The sequence below is a fragment of the Anthonomus grandis genome, chromosome 1 (assembly GCF_022605725.1).
Source record: "Anthonomus grandis grandis chromosome 1, icAntGran1.3, whole genome shotgun sequence".
Classification (NCBI taxonomy): domain Eukaryota; kingdom Metazoa; phylum Arthropoda; class Insecta; order Coleoptera; family Curculionidae; genus Anthonomus; species Anthonomus grandis.
The window spans coordinates 56,708,264-56,727,662 of record NC_065546.1 but is presented as its reverse complement, the minus strand read 5'-3'; the positions used below and the strand labels follow the sequence as shown (position 1 = coordinate 56,727,662).

Sequence of the window (19,399 nt, the reverse complement as noted above, 5' to 3'; positions counted from 1 at the left end):
CAAGAACATAAAACAGCATAAAATAAATAAGAAATCTTTTTCCCCATTGCCATTATCTGAGTCTGAAGATGATGAATGTTTATGTCTAATGTGCCTAGCAGCATTTACAGATTACAGGACAACCATCATGCTGGTACCACATATTTAGTCTCACTTCAAAACACACATCTTCCAAAAATACTGGTAGAAAAATCTGCAGCAAAAAATTACGGTATTTTTGGCCTGTAAGGACACCATCAATAAAATAAGGTCCTATGACTTTATCATTGATGATGCCACACCAGACATTCACAGACCATGGCCGCTGATGTTCTATCGCTCGAAACCACCTGGGATTTTTAACTGCCCAATAATGCATGTTATGACGATTAACTACACCATAGTTTGTAAATGAAGCTTCATCGGTGAATAAGACCCGCAGAAAGAAATTGAGGAGCGATCAAGCAAAACCAGATAAATCCATTTTTTAACAAAAATTATTTTATCATGAATTCCTATTTCATTTCGCCAGATAAATCCAATGGTGAACTCAGATTCGAGCAAAACCGGTTAAATTCCCTTTAAAATGGAGCCCAAAGTCAGGTCAATCAAGCAAAACCAGATAAATCCACAAAATAATGTTTTGTTCGAGGTCATAGTTTTCTCCCTGCGGATAGGGTTTTCGGTCGTGTTGAAAAACGTTTACGAAGAAACACAACAATAATAAGCAAAGACGAATATTTAGAAATTTATTCTGAATTTGAAACAGTGAAACAACTTGACGTTGAATGGTTTCTGTACGACATTAAAGATTTGCAACATTCTCTAAAGAAGATCACAGGTATTTCCGACTACAAGCGAATTTTAATCCTGAAATCTCAAAACAAACAAGGAAAAAATACTGTAAAGGTACAATGTCATAAGAATTTTAAAATGGCATTTTTAGATGAAACGCCCCATCAGATTCTGAAGGCAAAACATGAAGTTCCAAGTGTATTGGAAGAAATTCGTTTATCGCGATCTCTACCTGAAAAAAAGAAAAAATCCCTAGCTTACCTGATGATACAACAGTTTGGACCAACCTGGGAAAATGATGAAAGTCTAGTGTGGTACCAAAATATATTGCTTGAACCAGAATTTCCCTTTTTTTGTGGTGTTTAGAAAATAAAAAATAAACGTGTTAACTTTTATATCATTACGAAGACAAGTAAATTTAAAAACCCTATGTTTTATTATTCTTTCATTTTTGTAATAAAAAAATTGTTTTTTTTTTAAATAAATAAATTAATAAATACATTATATTTAGCTTAATAAATGTGAATAACTACATACCCACAATAAAACAAGCACTTTTACATTATAAATTATCCGATATATATTTAATTCAAGCAAAAACAGATAAATCCATTTTTTAATTAGCAATTATTCTTATGTTAATTAATTAATAAGGTCCAAAATATGGTCTACGAGATCTATAATATTAAACCTTTCACGTACACCATAATTTATTTTGATAAGTTCATGGACACACTATTGGCACGTTTTTTGCAAATATCTCGGAATGTTATAAATTGGATTTATCTGGTTTTGCTTGATCGCTCCTCAATTATTGTTGTGCATAAATTTAATACGAGTAACTGCAAAACGAGTTGTATCCCTATGCAACCAAAGTTAAAGTTATGTAATGGAAAAACAGAAGCCTCAGTAAATGTGCCATACAGGGAATTAATAGGCTGTTTAATGTACATTATGTTAGGCACACGGCCAGATCTAAATTTTTCTATTACATACTTCAGTCAATTCCAGAATAACTTTAATGTCGAACATTGGAATTATTCAAAACATGTTCTGAGGTACATAAAGAGTACAGACACGTTTGGTTTAAAATTTGTAAAAAGTTCTAATGTCAAAGTAAGTGCTTTTGTAGATTCCGATTTTGCAAACGACGTAAATGACTGAAAAAGCGTTACTGGGTATGCAATAAAAATTGGTGACAATCCTGTATAATACTGACTGTATAATATACTGGAAAAGTAAGAAACAAAATATCGTAGCACTCTCTAGTGCCGAATCCGAGTATATAGCTCTGTCATCATGCATTGCGAAAAGTTTGTTTTTAGGGCAAATGTTATCAGAGATTTTACATCAAAGTGTTTTTCCTATTAACATACATGAGGACATATATACCAATCGTGCATAAAGATTGCCTCTACCTTAGAATCCAAGAGAAGCAAGCATATAGATGTAAAACATCATTTTGTTCGAGATAATGTTTTAAAGAAGAATGTCTTTTTAAATTATGTTTCAACTGAGAATCAGCAAGCTGATATATTTACCAAATCTCTGTCCAAAGGAAAATTTGTTAAGTTTAGAGATTCTTTAAATATTACAAATGTCTATTAATTTGTTTACTACTGTTTGCATTTTCTTTAGTATTACAGAATTGGGAGGGTGTGTATATATTTATATACAATTCTGTATTTATGCGTAGTGTGTTGTCTACCAACAACACAGTAAATATCGACCGGTCTGCCTCTATTAAAAACGCGTGCAAGTCCAACCTTAACCAACTCTTAACCCCTATAAACTGTTTATCTATGTGCAAGTTCGAGGTTATGTTTGTGTACTGCCACTCGGCGTCACAGGCTGCAAAAAGACATCAACAGCCAAGTAGGTCAGAGTCATCAAGGTTGCCAAATTATGCGGGTCCGTCCTTTGCACAATATACAGGATGCTTCTTGTTGTGCTGTAGATTGTGATTTAAGTATGACAAGTAATATCACTGTCGAAACCTGTGGCAAATGCAAAGACAATTTTATTGTCAATAACAAAGCCGTCAAATGTAGTGGGTGCTTGCGAAAATACCATGCTGCCTGCTATAGTTTTACAAATTCATTGCTCAAAAGTATTGGAGACCTGTCGAGTTTACATTGGCTGTGCGAAGATTGCAATGAAAAAGTCGTGGACATTTTTAATCCAATTAATAATTTTAATGAGCTTGCTATAGTGAAAAAAGAAGTAGATTGTCTGCGACGGGAACTTGAGTTGACAAAAAAGCTCCTCGAAAATTCAGAGTATACCATCAAGCTCCAGAAATCAATTCTTGATTCTCATGAATCTAACAAATCAAAAATTGATCTGCCCTCTAACGAAAATAGTCTGATCAAAAGCCATTCAGTAAATAAATACAGTGATGCTCTTAAATCAAAATCATCTATCCTAATTGTTAAAGGTAACAATGAAGAACAACAGAAAAATGTTTTAAATGAAATAGCGCAGTCAATCAATCCAGGGCAAATTAAAGCATGCATCGACAACACAAAGAAAATACGTGGAGGTATTGCTTTTCATTGTCAAGACGATAAATCTTTAGAAGTTTTAAAAAACTCTCTTAGTGAAACCATGAGCAAGAAATACAATATCGAAAAAGCCCAGAAATTCAATCCTAGGTTGCTTATAAGAGATGTACGGTTGGAGGGATTGGATTCTCCGGATGATATTATTAAAAATATTTCATCATTGAATGATCTAGTTCATATTCTTAAAGAAATAAAATATGTTACCAAACTAAACCAACGCAATAACATAAGCAACCTAGTAGTCGAAGTCTCTCCAGGTGCCCGCAGACTGCTGCTGCAAAAGGAGTCAATTTTCGTTGGATGGAGGAAATCAAGAGTGGAGGATTATCTGCGCATCACCAAGTGCTATAGATGTTGTGCTTACGGCCAACAGGTAAAGACTGCAAGGAGAAAAAAGACAGTTGTCCTAAATGTAGTAAAGATCACAAATTTAGAGAATGTACTTCAAATGACAAAAAATGCATAAATTGTATTAGGGCCAATGCGCAAAACAGGAATAAATAGAGTAATTTCTACCGCATATTTATATAAGTGTTCTTTTTTTTGTTTTTTTTTCTCTCTTTGTCTTCCAAATTATAATGGCTAGAAGAAAAAATGAAGATTTTTTAAGCATTGCCAACATTAATGTAAGATCTCTTTTGCCAAGTTTTGTAGAATTTACTCAGCTGGTGAAAGAGAATTATGATGTTATTGGAGTGTGTGAAACATGGGTGAATAATGCAATAACCACTGATGCTATTGACATGCCAGGCTACTCATTTTTTCGAAAAGATAGATTAAGTAGAGTGGGAGGTGGTGTAGGAATTTACATCAGATCATTTCTTTTATGTGAAACTGTGGAAATCAATGGTAACAATGTGAGCTTTGAATATTTGTTTTTAAATGTTAAATTTGGCTTAAGATTGCTCTTATTTTAATATATAAACCTCCAAGATCCAAAGTATCAGAGATAATAAACTTTCTCGAAGAAATTATACCCCATATTTTGGCGGATTATGACTACTCTGTTATATTTGGCGATTTGAATATTGATATGCTAAAGCCAAATTTGCTATATTCTACCCTAAATTCCTATGGATACGATCAATTAATTAGTGAACCTACACGGATCACCAACATATCTGCTACATGTCTGGATCCAATATTTATTAATAAAAAATCTATATGTCATAAGAGCGGTACTGTTAATTCGGATATAAGTGACCACAATAAAATGCCTTTCTGTACATTAAATATTCTCATTAAAAAAGTTAAACAAAAAGTTATTAAAATACGCGATTTTAAAAGTTTTGACTTGGATGAATTTAAAACGGATTTAACTCAAATAAATTGGGACCATATTTTTCATTTAAATGATATAAATGCAAAAGTACACTTTTTAGAACAAAATATTAATTTTTTATTTAACATTCATGCACCTTATAAATATGTTAGAATCAGTAAAAAGGCTGCACCTTGGCTAATTGATAATCTCAAGTTAATTATAAAAGAAAAAAACAATGCATTAACTAAGTACAAACAACACAAAAGTCCACAAAATTGGAATCGTTATAAGGAGTGCAGAAATTTTGCACTTGCCTCTATTAGAAGAGAAAAGGCTGCATATCTAAAAAGCTTACAAAGTGAAAAATCTGGTAAAAAAATTTGGCGTGGTTTGTACAACTTAAACATTAAAACTGCAACAGACAATAATGATCTACCATCTATTTTAAATAACCCCAATTTAATAAATGATTACTTTATAAGCATTTTCAATAAGTCTGATAACTGTCTTGACAGAATTAGCTTTTATACCAATCAAAAATATACAAATAACATTTTTCAGTTTTCTCTGGTAGATCAAGCCACTGTTTTTAAAACAACACAAAATATTAAATCCAATGCTGCGGGCTCAGACAATGTCACTAAACAAATGCTACAGCTGTGCTTACCGAACATTTTAAGTCACATTACCAATATTATAAATAGTTGCTTGCTAACAGGCTATTTTCCAAGAGCTTGGCGGGAATCAATTGTTTTGCCTTTTTCTAAAATATTAAATCCTCAGTGCTTGCAAGACTTACGCCCCATAAGCTTATTAAATGTTATATCCAAGGTTCTAGAACGGGTGGTTTATTTACAGCTTACTGATTACTTCATTAATAATAATATCATTCCCTCTCAACAATCCGGATTTAGAGCCAGCCATAGCACAGCAAGCGCCCTTTTAAACATCACAGACAATATAATACGAGCTCTTGACAAGAAACTTTCAGCTGTTATGGTAGCCCTTGATTACTCAAAAGCCTTTGATGTTATAGATCACGATTTAATTGTTGCTAAGCTAAAGTTTTATGGGTGTAATGACGTTGTCTTATCTTTTTTTAAAAGTTATCTCTGGAATCGAACTCAAAAGGTGCGACTGCAGGATAGCTTTTCGGATCCCAAGCATGTGGTATCAGGAGTGCCGCAAGGGTCAATACTTGGTCCACTTTTATTTTTAATTTACACGTCAGACTTGCCTAATATTGTCAGTACATCTGAAATTTACCAATATGCTAACGACACGCAGCTGATTCACTACTTTGATTCCAATGAATATGAAGAGATAGGCAATAATATAAGCACTGAACTCGACCTAATATCGAAATACTCAAAGGAACATAACTTAATCATAAATCCTAATAAAACGAAGATGTTGCTATTTACTAATAAAAAATCCCGTAGAATTATAACTTCAACTATAAAAATTAAATTAGATAATACATTAATTACTTTTTCTGAGAGTATAAAAGTTTTAGGTCTCACGTTAGATGCCTCTCTTAGATTCAGAGAGCATGTTAGTACTATTCTTCAAAAGAGCTATTTGCGTTTGCGTATGCTTTATGCTAATAAATCTATATTAAACTTCAAGACTAGGAAAAAACTTGCCGAAACTTTTGTTATGTCAATTATCTAATATTGTCTGATAGTTTTCTTTCCAGCTTGGACCAGCAGACACAATATCGGTTCCAACGTGTGCAAAATACCTGCTGTAGACTTATCTTTGACCTAGGAAAGTTTGATCATGTGTCCCAAGGCATGTATGATTTGGGGTGGTTAAAAATACCTTATCTATATAAGTTTTTGTACTGCACCCTAGTATATCTCCTTTATAAGTCCAAAGCTCCGATATATTTATTTGAGAAACTTATACCTAGAAATCATGTACATGCTCGAATTATTAGGCAATTAGACACTCTGACTATGCCCCATCACTCAATGGCTCTCTTTGAACGATCATTCACTTACAACGCAGTCAAATTTGTGAACGTCTTTAGGCCTGATTTTAGCAATCGCCTGTATGTTTTTAAAAAACATTTCAAGAACCTGTTTCTACAGGAATCATTTAGGTAAATCAAAAGATTTTCTTATGTCTGTTAAATGAATATTGTTTTATTTTCTACTGATTTATGTTTGTTTATTTTGTTTTTTTTTTTGTAATTTAAGAAGGTTAAGAGTTTAAGAGTAGCTTTTAGCTAATCTTCGCCTTCGAAGGCAAAATTATGTAAAACTATGTATTTGCTAAATAAAGGCGCTTTATTATTATTATTATTATTATTATTATGTTTTTATCACGTTTTTGTATGTTCATCATTTTCTCTGCCTTTTTTAAGATCAATAAATCTTTTCTAAAGTTTCTAGTGAGTTTCTGTACATTCAACACGACGAGTAATTCCATACATCCTACTGTCAAATCTGTCAAAAGTGTATTAAGATTTGTATTTTTGTTTTTGCTTTTCTCTTCTTTTGTATTTTAGCACTAAGTTTTGAGAGATATTTGACTGTTGGTAGATATGTAACTCTTACATGTATACAACACTGCTATTTATTAATTATTGTAGCCATATTTTAATAAGCTTAATAAAGACTAGTTTATTATTATTAATAAAATTAATTTCCTCTCTTAAAAAATAGTCCTTTTGGCACCGTAAAATTCAGCTCCCTCTAACAGCATTTGACATTTAGAAGGTCAAAATTATTTGTCCACGCGGTTTATTATGTTTTAGCTTCATATTATGCTTGGATTTCCGTAAAATGACCAAACCTCATTTTTCCAAACATATAGACACATAAATGAAGGACAAAATATACATCCCAAATAAACATATTTTCAGAAAAGTCTGTATCTCTTAGATAAGTTTCCACCCCCGAAATTGATTGGGTTGACATACAGACCGTAAATCGCAGCAGAGAAAATTGTGTTTGGATATTGTTCAATTTTACTCGCATGTACCTCCGATATTCGTAAATTAAACTCTTTTGCCCCTAAGATTTTTTTTAAATATATTATTAGCCGATTTTCCTTAAAAAAAAATATTACTCGGTAAATTGACAAATAAGGTGACATGAAACAACATGAATAAGTTAAACCAGTATGCGGGGATGGATACAGCATTTATCCGAAGCCAATTTCCTATGGGATTTACGGTATACGATCCAATTTCCGCTAAAAACTCTACAAACAAATTGATCCGTCACGTTCGTTCAACTGATTTTTTCCAAGATGGCGTCCATTTTAAACTTACATATTTAACGTCCCTCGAGGATAAATATACGTAAGTATATCCACAGAGATCATTTCGACCCAAGTTATCATCGACTATTATTGTTGTAACTTTCCTCATTAAGTTTCGCGTATTGTGCACGCGAAAATAGTTGCGCTGCAAGAATTAATTTCCGAGCAAATTTTGCATAAAGCAATATAACTTTGAGGGACTTTGCCTCTCAAACTTTCTAGATGGACAAAGTAATAATAAACCGGGAAATTGCGCAATTCTATCAATTTGTAAGAGTATGTTAATATATTTTCTGATTTATATTTCCATAGGTTGAAGTTTTATGAAAAATTATAAATTTGCAAGTTTTTCCGGTTGCAAGATCCGGTACAGTTAAAGGAACATCTAAAAACCGATTTTTTGTGAAAATTTTTACATAGAATGTTGAATTTGAACATATGATTGATGAAAAAGTGAGCATGAAGTAAATTTTAAAAATTTTAAAGTACTTTCTACTTTCTATTCACAATTACACCCGGCTTAACTACACTTTCTTTGCAACTAATATATTGTAGCATACAGTGTGATTAAATCTTAATACAAATAATAACTACATATAGGGGAGAGTGTTAATCAGACACAAAATAGATTTTGCTTATTATTTAAACATAAGTTTTTATGGTAGAACAAACATCATAAACCAAAAACTAATTTAAAAAAAGTTTGTTTAACAAAGGAAGGACAGTTGTCTGTTAGTGAAACACACATGTTCCACATCCAGACACTGCTTGTTCCACAATAAAACAAAAGGTAATAATGTTTTAAGGAACTTCTAAAGCTGAAAAATTTACTTCAAACTTCAAATAAGATTGTTGCCGCTTTGTTGTTCTCACATGTGCTGGTTTTGGTAACACCATCTTAATGTTTTCCAAACATACCAACGAGACGTCTTCTATTTCGGGGTAAATGAAGCTGTTATTATACTTAACGGACTTTCTCAAAAATTTGACCTCGCATTCCTTATCCTTTTTACAGAACACTTCAGCTAGGTAATAAATTTTTTCTCTTTGTCCATAAATTCTATCAAAATAAAATCGCCAACTTCTGGCTCTTTATTAAGCTTATTTAGAAGTGGTGGTGGATCGATTTCTCCTATAAAATCAATATCATCATCGGTTACAAGCATGCCGCGTCTTCATTTTCTTCGTCTGTTGAGTCTTCATCGATTACTTTTCTTTTCACGACCTTATGCTTCTTAACATTTTTTTTTCTCGCTCCATTTGTTTAGCTTCTACGGCGATCTTTTCTGGAGTGTCCGTGGCGATAATACTTTTAGCATTTTCTCTCTTCTTTCTCTGATTTTTTCGTTCTTCAGCTTTTGGGTATCCTTTAAATTGTTGTGGACTTACAAAATTTTCTTTGTGATTTTGTGTACCTAGGTGTTGTGTTTAATCTAAAGGTAGCATTCGGTTCCTAGCGACAGCGACCGGCGACTGCGACCAGCGACTGCGACCCACGACCGCGACCTACTGCTTCACGTGGATTTATATGTAGCACTGACAGGGATAATCGACCGAGTCGCGCGACATGTAGGCGCGGCCCACGAACGTCCTGCGACACGCGACGTGGTCGCACCCGAGGCAGTGCTGCGGGGCGACTTTTTCATCACAAGAGGATGAGATATTAATAGAATTAATCAATACAAACCCACCCTTATACAATGTACAGCTGCAATCTTATTAAGATAACGTTGTAAGGGACAATATTTGGGAGGAAATTGGACAAACACTGAATAAAACAAGTAAGTACCTCCTCATGTTTCTATATTTTTCTCGAAACTTTGGTGGTACATTAATATGTATAGTTCTTGTACGCAATTTTAAATACTACAATAAATTACTGTAGGAAAACACTAATTTCTTCTATTTATACTATTTTCTTGCCATGAAACTTGACCGGCTGGATGCAAGAAAAATGATTTTAATGAATCCCGAATTTGAAATGCCGCTTGGTTTGCAAAGCCACCAAACCGGGTTAATGGTATCATGTTGTCTGTAGGCCGGGATATCTTTGGGTCATCTTTATAATAAGGAATGTCATTTCGTTCTAAATAAGCATCTCGTAATAGATTATGCAGACAACAAGCGGTTAAAATTAAGTCATCAACTACCTCTGGTCTGATTGATATCGGTGTGTAAAATATTCGAAATACCTGTGATAACAATGCAAATGAATTCTCTGTCACTCTTCTAGCACGGCATAGTCTGTAGTTGAAGATAGCTTTATCACGATCCACTCTCGCATCATTTCTATAATATGGCTTCATCATATACGTGTCAAGGGCAAACGCTTCATCACCCACTAAAAAGTGTGAAAGTACAATATCTGTTCCTGGTAAATTTGCGGGCTTCAGGGCATTAAATTGATCCCGAGCAATTTTTTTTCCTATGCCTGATTTGTGGAAAATTCCGCTGTCTCCCTCTTTACCATAAGAGCCCACGTCAACTGCAATAAACTTGTAATTGGCGTCTACCACCGCCAAAAGCACAATCGAATAATATTCTTTATAATTGAGGCTATAAGTGCAATATCAGACTAACCCACAAAAAATTAAAATCGGCTGTATTGTGGTAAAATGGCAGCACTAAATTAGTTATTGAACTTTATTATTAATAAAAGTTTAAAGAAGCAAAGTGGACTATCCTCAGTTAGTCCACTGTGCTGCTAAAAGTAAGAAGTTTATGTACTAGAGACACCCTAAGAAAAGACACTGAACTGGCAAAAAGTGGAAACGCAGCGGTCATCTGTTTTGATCTAATAAAGACTCTTCCTACACCTGTACTTACCACAGCCATTTGTTACTATAAAAGGCAGTTATGGACTTACTGCTTTAATATACATAAAATGGGAAGCAATAATTCGTTCATGTTTGTATGGGATGAAAGTATCGCTTCAAAGGAGCCGCAAGAGGTGGAATCTTGTATTTAATATTACATAAAAACATTGTTACATCGAAGAGACTTATAATGTATTCTGACTAATGTGGTGGTCAGAATCGTAATATAAAAATGTCATTGATATATTACTGCATCTCCATTATTTACTATGGAAGAAATAGATCATAAATTCCTTGTAAGTGGTCATTCCTATTTACCATGCGACCAAGATTTCGGAATCATAGAAAAAGAAAAGAAATTCCATCCACATATCTTTATACCTCAAGACTGGCATACAGTCATAAGACATGCTAAAAAAAATCTTTTTGCCATAATAGAAATGGATACTCGAACAATGAAGAGGTTTGTTTTAACACAGTAGATCTTAATAAAAGGAAATCTGTTGTCAAGGAAATAAAGGATCTACCCCTTTTATACCCAAATGGTAATGCCATTAATGAAGCTAAATAAAGATCTCCTTGAGTTAATGGAATTCATCCCTTCTATATACCAAGATTTTTATAAAAATCTCAGGTCATCCGCTCAAGCAACTGGAGGTGAAGTAGTTGGCCCAATTGAGAAAGAAGAAACTTTACGTATTTAACAATTACCTACTTAATAAAAAATAAAGTTTCTATATTTTTTTATTTATTCTCGTGACAATATGAGTAATACAGTTTTTGACGTAATACTTATAATAGCTTAAGTTGTAGTAACCCATTAAAAAACCCATTCGATTTTAAATGCAGAGTGGACTAACCCACATAGAAATATCGAATATTAGCCATATGTAAAAATTTAAAACAAATTCCGCAAACACTCAAGAACATTCAATTAATTCAATCTACAGAAATGTCCTTTTAAAAGGGTTTTGCGCACTTACATTTTCGTATTTTTTTTAAACCTATTTTTTAGCACTTAATATTATTGCGGTTATTCCGTTTTTGCACTCATAGCATCAATTAAAAAACAGAGAACCACTGTTATTAGGAGCCTTAACCCGCACATGTTTACCGTCGATAGCCCCGAAGCAATTGGGAAAATTCCATCGATTCCAAAAGTTATTTGTAACATTCTTCAAATTATTTTCTGTAGGTGTCGGTAATAAAAGTGGCACTAAATTCTTTCGTAGGCTTGCAAGTACGTCCTTGATTATTCTGCTAATATAACTTGCCGATATTCGATAAGTAAACTCCAATGAAGCATATGATTCTCCAGTGGCTATAAATCTGAAACAAAATTGTTTGTTACAGGTAACGAATGCAAGAAAAGGTGGAAGTATATAAGAGATTCCTACAATAGATGCAAACGTAAAAATAAATTGCCCACGGGATCTTCAACTTCTTCAAAAACCACAAAGTGGCTGTTGTTTGAGCGACTTCGCTTCCTGGATAAAATTCCTACAGAAAGGACCAGTATTGCGTCTGTCCAAGATGAAAACATTGAATGTGAAGAAAACAGTGAAGAAACAAACACGGCAACTGGTGGACTGACAATTGATACAGAAGAGAGAAGTGAAAGAAGAACGAATGAATTGGAAAATGAACTAGCAGGAATAGGCACAGCTGAGACAAGCAGATTGAGGACCAATAGAGACAAGGTAAGCGGTGAACGGACAAACAATGAAAGGGCAACCGGAACAGGAACACTCACAGCTGGAACGAGTGGATTAGGGAAAAAATGCAGAAAACGTCAACAGGAAAATAATAATGCATATGCACCTTTAATAGAGTATTGGAAAGAGAGAGACAAACTGAGACAAAATGAAATGAATGCCGTGATGGCACAGGAGCCACATCAGCCAGCTGCAGATGTAGATGGAATTAATTCATTTTGCTCTCATATCGGGTCAATTTTAAATAAATTAACACCTGAACTAAGAGTCGAGGCTAAAACTAAAGTTTTTAATTTAATGGCTGAGTATGAATTAAAGAACCTTAATCAAAATTCAAATCGAAGTAACATTTCTTTTACTTCACATTCGAATCAAAGCTATTCCATATCAGATAATACAACCAGCTCTACAATAAATCAGACGCCAAATTCTCCTAACAGTGTGTCCTCTCCAATTCTCGAGCCTACTAACTTAACTACCTCACTATCGGATCATGTGGCATCGGATGCTAGTGATTATCTAGGATCTACACAATATGATGATAATTATTTTCTTACCTCAATGTAAGGAAAAGTTTTTGAGCTTGTTGGTGGGCCATTTCGTTTTGGTCTGATGTCTTCATTTATTAAATTGAGTATGAAATTAAACTGTTTATGATTTAACCGGCAATATTTTCTGAATTTCTCTTCTTTGTAATTTAAGTGCCGTTTTATAAGTATTTGAAAGCACCCTTCTTCTTCTCGCGATGTAAAAATTGAGTCGATTTTCCTCTTTGCTTTTTTCGGAGGCATAGTTAATAACATAATAACTAAATCATCTTCTTCATCCTCCAATAACTGCTGAATAATTCTTTTTCTATTTGTAGTTAAAACACTCGACATACTTGAAACCCAACCACCTTTAGTTTATAATCTGCACTGAGTTTAGTATGGGTCGCGTAGCTTTGCCGCGTAGTTTCGTATGCTGTAGGTCGCCAAGCGACAGGCGACCATTGTCGCTTGGTCGCTAGGTCGCTGTCGCCGGTCGCCGTCGCTAAGAACCGAATGCTACCTTAACTGATACTGAAACTAAGGAGTCTGATATTATATTTTCTTCAATGCATTTTGATGTTGATGGTTGATTTGGATCCATAAGTCGTTGAGCTTCTTCATTGTTTTGATCCACATTCCTATCAGTTACGCTGCTAATTGCAAAGTCGTCATCTGTAAATATGAATTTATCGAAGGGATAAATCCCAGTTTTTCGAAATCCGGATTTGATATTACCGGGAGTCATCGATTTTTCAAATGCATAAGCAACACAGCCGGCGATATCAAAAGTAAAAACATATTAGGCCTTAGGCTTTCCATATTTAACCAATTACTTTCTTTTATTTTATAAGAATTAAGATCAAATTTTCCAAGCTTAAATATTATTAAATATTAGGCGACAGCACATATTTTTGATTTTGTGAATTCGAGAGCCCAGGACTAGACAAGAACCGTAAACGATAGCTGCATAATTAAGACAAAACAAGCATTTCGACCTTAGAACATTGAAAGGCTTCTAAAAAAGCGAAAAATCATTTTGGGTGGGGATTAGTTTTTTTAATATATTTTAATGAAATTATTAAAGAAGTACAAGAAAAATCACAGACCTTACGCAACTATCTTAAATTCTTAACTAAATGTAACTTTCTATTTTGTATTTGTCAACATAACCTCTCAAAAACTTTAATTGTTTTTTTTTCCCTACAGTTGGCACAACTGAAATTTGTCAGAGTGACCAACACGAAGACAAAAATGGCTGTCGTTGACGCGAGGTTATCAAGCCATCGATATACTGCATTTAATGTTTTTCTCTATAAATAAAACCGAAGGACGAATCCATAAAAATTTACTTCCGGAATAAGCAGATTTCCATTTTAAAGTTCATTCTCTCGCATAATATTCTCGTAAAACCCCTTATCTGGTTATTTAAAATTTGACACGTGCAGCAAAAACTCTACACCTATAACGTTTCGCATAAAAACGTCGATTTTGTCAACTTTTCTGCATATCTTTCAGCAGAAAATCCTCGCAGGTGCTGAAGGGGATAAAGTATTATAAGGCAGTTTTTAAGAAGATCGTTTATCATATTTCCATTGCGTGCGTATGGCGTTATTTCCATAAGCGAGATTATCGGATTGAAGAAAACCTCCTTAGTTTCAAGTTTTATGTTCGTATTCATTTTGTGTATGTAGAAACGTCGGAAAAACTATAATTAAAAAATTGGTTGAAAGCTAAAAATATGAAATTACTAAAAGGTTGATTATATTATATTTTTTTGGGAAATTCGGTATTAATGTCAAATGTCGTCGGAGGAAAATGAATTTTATGAAAGTTCAAATGGTAGTAGGAAACATTAAAACGACAATATTTTGTCCAGTAAATACATCTTCGTAATTGAGCGCAATTGGGCTTTTGAGCAAAAACTGTTTTCGGAGATTAGATTTAAATTTTGAAATAAAAATAGAAAGTAGAAATGGATATATGGTCAAAAATAACAACATCAAATAAAAAAAAAATTATTGGCATTCTTATTCCTAAAACCGCTTTAAAAAAATGTGAGATAGCAACACTGTGGACAAAAGTTGATGTCATCTTGACAAACGGTTTTGTGTTTACATTCGGCATTTGTGAAGTTCTATGTTTATTCTTTAGGTTTTGATTAAAAGAGGAAAAAGGTTAAGTCATTTCGGCGTTTTTGTGAACTGTTACGATAGTAAAAACTTGTGCCGTTTGTGCCACACCATGAAAAAAAGGCGATTTAGGCCGATCTTTTCACAAGTAAATACCAATATTGTCATAACATCATATCAAGGAACAATCGTCGTCACAAACGTAGAATAATAAACACTTATTAAGAAATCTATAATAATTATAAAATATTTAATTTCCATAAAAATGCTTTTTATTAGATAAGTACCTTTACTCTAATGCGGGCTACAGACGTTCATCTAGACTGGACAAGTCTGCTTGCGCAAGTGCACTTGCACAAGTCTGCATGAACGTATGTAGGAATAGACTTGCTCAAGTCTTTAGACTTGCACAAGTGGCATGTACTTGAACAAATCCTTCATGCTCCAGTGACTTGTGCAAGTGTACATGACAGTGTGTATGAAACGTGCGAAGTTAGGTTAGGTTTTTTGTTATGTTTAGCTTGCTGTTTGTTAAGAAGTTATATTAAAATGGCCAGTAATAAAAGAACGCGTGAAGTATTGGAGGAGTTCATCTCCATTTATCAAGAATCTCCATGTTTATGGCAAATTAAATCAAATGACTACCATAATAAAAATAAAAGGGAAGCTGCATATAAAAGTTTAATAAACAAATTGATGAAGAAGCAAACCGTGATTCGGTTGTAAAAAAAATTAACGGCCTCAGAACAAATATTCGGAAGGAGAAAAGGAAAATTGAGGATTCGCAGCGTTCAGGTTCTGGGACAGATGAACTATATAGTCTAACCTTTTGGTATTTTTCTTTATTTGATTTCCTGGATGATCAAGTCACTCCTAGAAAATCATCTTCAAATGTAAATAAGTATTTTCATCTGTTTTTTTTTTATTATTTCAAGTAAGCTACATCTTATCTTCAAAAAGTTACAATTATTTTGAAAACATAATAATTAGTTGTTAAACTATAATAAAAAAACAGATAGGTATTTTAATATAGCAAAATGATAATTTAATATTAAAAGTCATTTCATTCTCAAAATTACTTTGCCAGGGGACATGGCCTTCATTTACAAAATAACTCATGAAGTTTTCTCTCACTTCTTTGGCATTTAAACTAAGTCCCTGTTGCGTTATTTCCAGTGGTGCTAAATTTCAAAAATCCAAAGTTTCGTCACGCATATAAGATTATCCGACATTTGATATCAAAAAGTTATGCAGAGCACATGCAGCTTTGACAACACAATCTATATTTTTTAGTTCTAAATTAATAGCTGTATAAAAAATTCTAATTTTTTTTTGAATGCTAATTAACTCACTTCGTCTGAATGGTTTCATCATGTCAGTTCTTAATAGAAAAGCATCATCTGCTACAAAAACGTATGGAAGATATCTTTCATTTCCTACTGAAGATTCTTTAGAGGAATATTTAAAAGATTATTCTGTAATTTTCTAAAAAATTGGCTATTTTGGACAACCCCTCCATCAGAAATTCTTCCGTTTGTGCCAAAATCAAACATTATTAGACGATATTGAGCATCAGCAATAGCAACTAAGACCATACTGTGTTTTTTCTTGTAATTATAAAAATACGAACCGCTACCAGCTGGGGCCACAATCTCCACATGCTTACCATCTATGGCACCAAGGCAGTGCAGAAAATTCCACCTTTTTTTCAAAGTCGTTGGCTATATTCTTCCAGTCACTTTCGGTTTGAGGAAACTAAAAAAAAAAAATTAATAAAATTTCAACATAATACAAAAAATGTTTTTTAGGAAATTACTGAAAATCCTCCAAATGTTGGTTCTCAGGATTATATAGAGAATGTGGATAATAATCAATTACAACTAGACCAACCCATCATCCCATCAACGAATTTCAAAAAATCTGTTACGCCAAAAAGAAATTTCCCAGCTAGACCACTAAAAGGCGCAACCCCAGATATAAATACCGTTTGCCAAACCATAGAGGAACATTTTAAAAAACCAAAAATGAAGGAAGACCGTTATAATGTGTTTGGAAAAAATATATCTTTAAAATTGCGGGATATTCCTGATAACAATCAACGTTTATTAGCCGAAAAACTTATAAATGATGCTATATTATTAGCTGAAACAAGCCAGCTCACTTTTGGACAGGCTGTCACGGCAGTATCACAGACTGTACCGATCTTGCAACAGCAAAAATCTTCATATTTTTTACCACAGAAGAGATACGAAAGCACGATAGTTTCTACTCCTTTTCTTAGCCCCACAGAAACGGTTTGTGACAATGAATATCGAAATGATGACTCAAATCTTTCGTTGGCGTCTGAATGAAGTACGTTAAAAAAACGGATAAAGAGTTCATAAACGGTAATACTGTTTATAATTTAACACATATTCTATTAATAATAAATATTTATCATGTAAATATTTTTTAACGACGTCACTGGTAAAGATAACTTATGTCGGTGGAATCAACTATAAGATCGAGCGTCGTTGCGATGTTGTCACCTTTTTCTCTAATATAGGGACGTTATCTACATTCATTTAACTTTAAATGTTGATTTTTTTATAAGGTATCTTATCATATTTTATAAAAAAAAATTAATTATTCTAGCCTTTTAATGTTCTAAGTATTTCCATTAATTAATGCACGTTGATGAAAATGTCAAGTAAATGTAAAAAAAAAGTTTCTGACGATCCTAAGCTGGAAGTATTCGGAATGCTGATGATAAATAAATGTTTTCTGCGCTATAAATAGCGATTCAGTTAATATGCAAAAAAATGGTACCAAAAAAAAGGCCAAATGACTCATTGGCGTACACTGGGCGGAAAATGTTAGTTTTGATGTCTCCTACCAGCCCTTGAAGATTGTGGGTAAATTTTTGGAACATCCGGTACGTTGCTAAAGCCCACAATTTTACCTCAGTAACCGTGTGTGTAAAGGGTGTTTTTTTAGTAGCGAAGAACTTTAAATTGAAATTAAACACAAAATATTTTATTGATATGAACGAATTTGCTTTTATATTAAAGAATTTTTTTTGGCATTAATATTTAAAAATGATTTTGGGCATGTGACCTCCACGGCTGGCGCGTACGTGGCGTAATCTAGAGGTACAATTTTCACACACTCTTTCCAGTACTGCAGGCTGAATTTCGGCAATCACGCGTCGTATGTTGGCTTCCAAGTGCTCAAGTGTTTCGGGTTTATCAGCGTAGACATGCAACTTAACATAGCCTTAAAGAAAATAATCTAATGGCGTCAAGTCGCACGAACGACTGGCCAGTTTACAGGTCCATTCCTTGAAATTATTCGTTGCTCGAATGTCTCTTGCAGTAAATTAATTGTTTGGCGCGCACTGTATGGCACGTGGCACCGTCCTGCTGAAACCACATTTCTGCAACGCCTGCAACGGCTTTCAATTGAGGCACAAAAAAGTTGGTTATCATGTTTCTGTATCGCTCACCGTTTACTGTAGCGTTCTGACCATCAGCATTTCTGAAGACATAAGGACCAATGATTTCACCGGCCCATAAAGCGCACCAAACAGTTAGTTTTTCTGGATGTAACGGTTTTTCGCCAATAGCTCGTGGATTCTCATCCCCCCAAATTCGGCAATTCTGCTTGTTTACATAGCCATTTAACCAAAAGTGTGCTTGATCACTGAACAAAATTTTCATATGAAATCGTGGATCAACAGCAATCTTTCCTTCCGCCCATTCAGCTAATGTACAGCGCAAAAGATGATCCTGAGGTTTCAACTTCTGGACGAGTTGAATTTTATATGCTCGCAATCCGAGATCTTTGCGCAAAATTTTCCATAAAGTGGATGGACATAAGTTCACTTGTTGAGAGCGACAATCAACACTGTTCTGCACAGCAGCTATCGCTTGTTGCGTGCGCACTGTACGGCGTCTTACGGGATGCGTATTGTCGACTAGAGTAAAAGTATTGCGAAAACCATCAACAGTTTCTCGAATTAATCTTTCTGAAGGACGATTATGAGCACCATAAAACTCACGTAATGTCCGACGTGATTCTCGAATAGAACCATGTCTTTCAAAATAAATTTGAACAATTTGGAAACGTTGCTCCGGCGTGAGTCTGTTCATGATGAATTGCCAAACCAAACTAATCTAAAAATAACCCAGAACTGTCAGGTCGGCTTTCATAAAAAACAGTGTTGCCAAATGAAAGTTCTCCGCCTCCAAAAAAAAACACCCTTTATATGTATTTCATACCTATTTAAGTGACTTTAAAAACCGACTAAAGATGATTAAAGTTTGTCAGTTTGTTTGACAAACTTGTTATTCCTG

General features: G+C 33.9%; 1 protein-coding gene across 1 annotated transcript in view; it reads left to right on the top strand.

The window, feature by feature from the left end:
* LOC126742793 (uncharacterized) overlaps positions 1-19,399 on the top strand; it is a 255,085-nt gene that overhangs the window by 15,087 nt on the left and 220,599 nt on the right. The window lies entirely within an intron of this gene.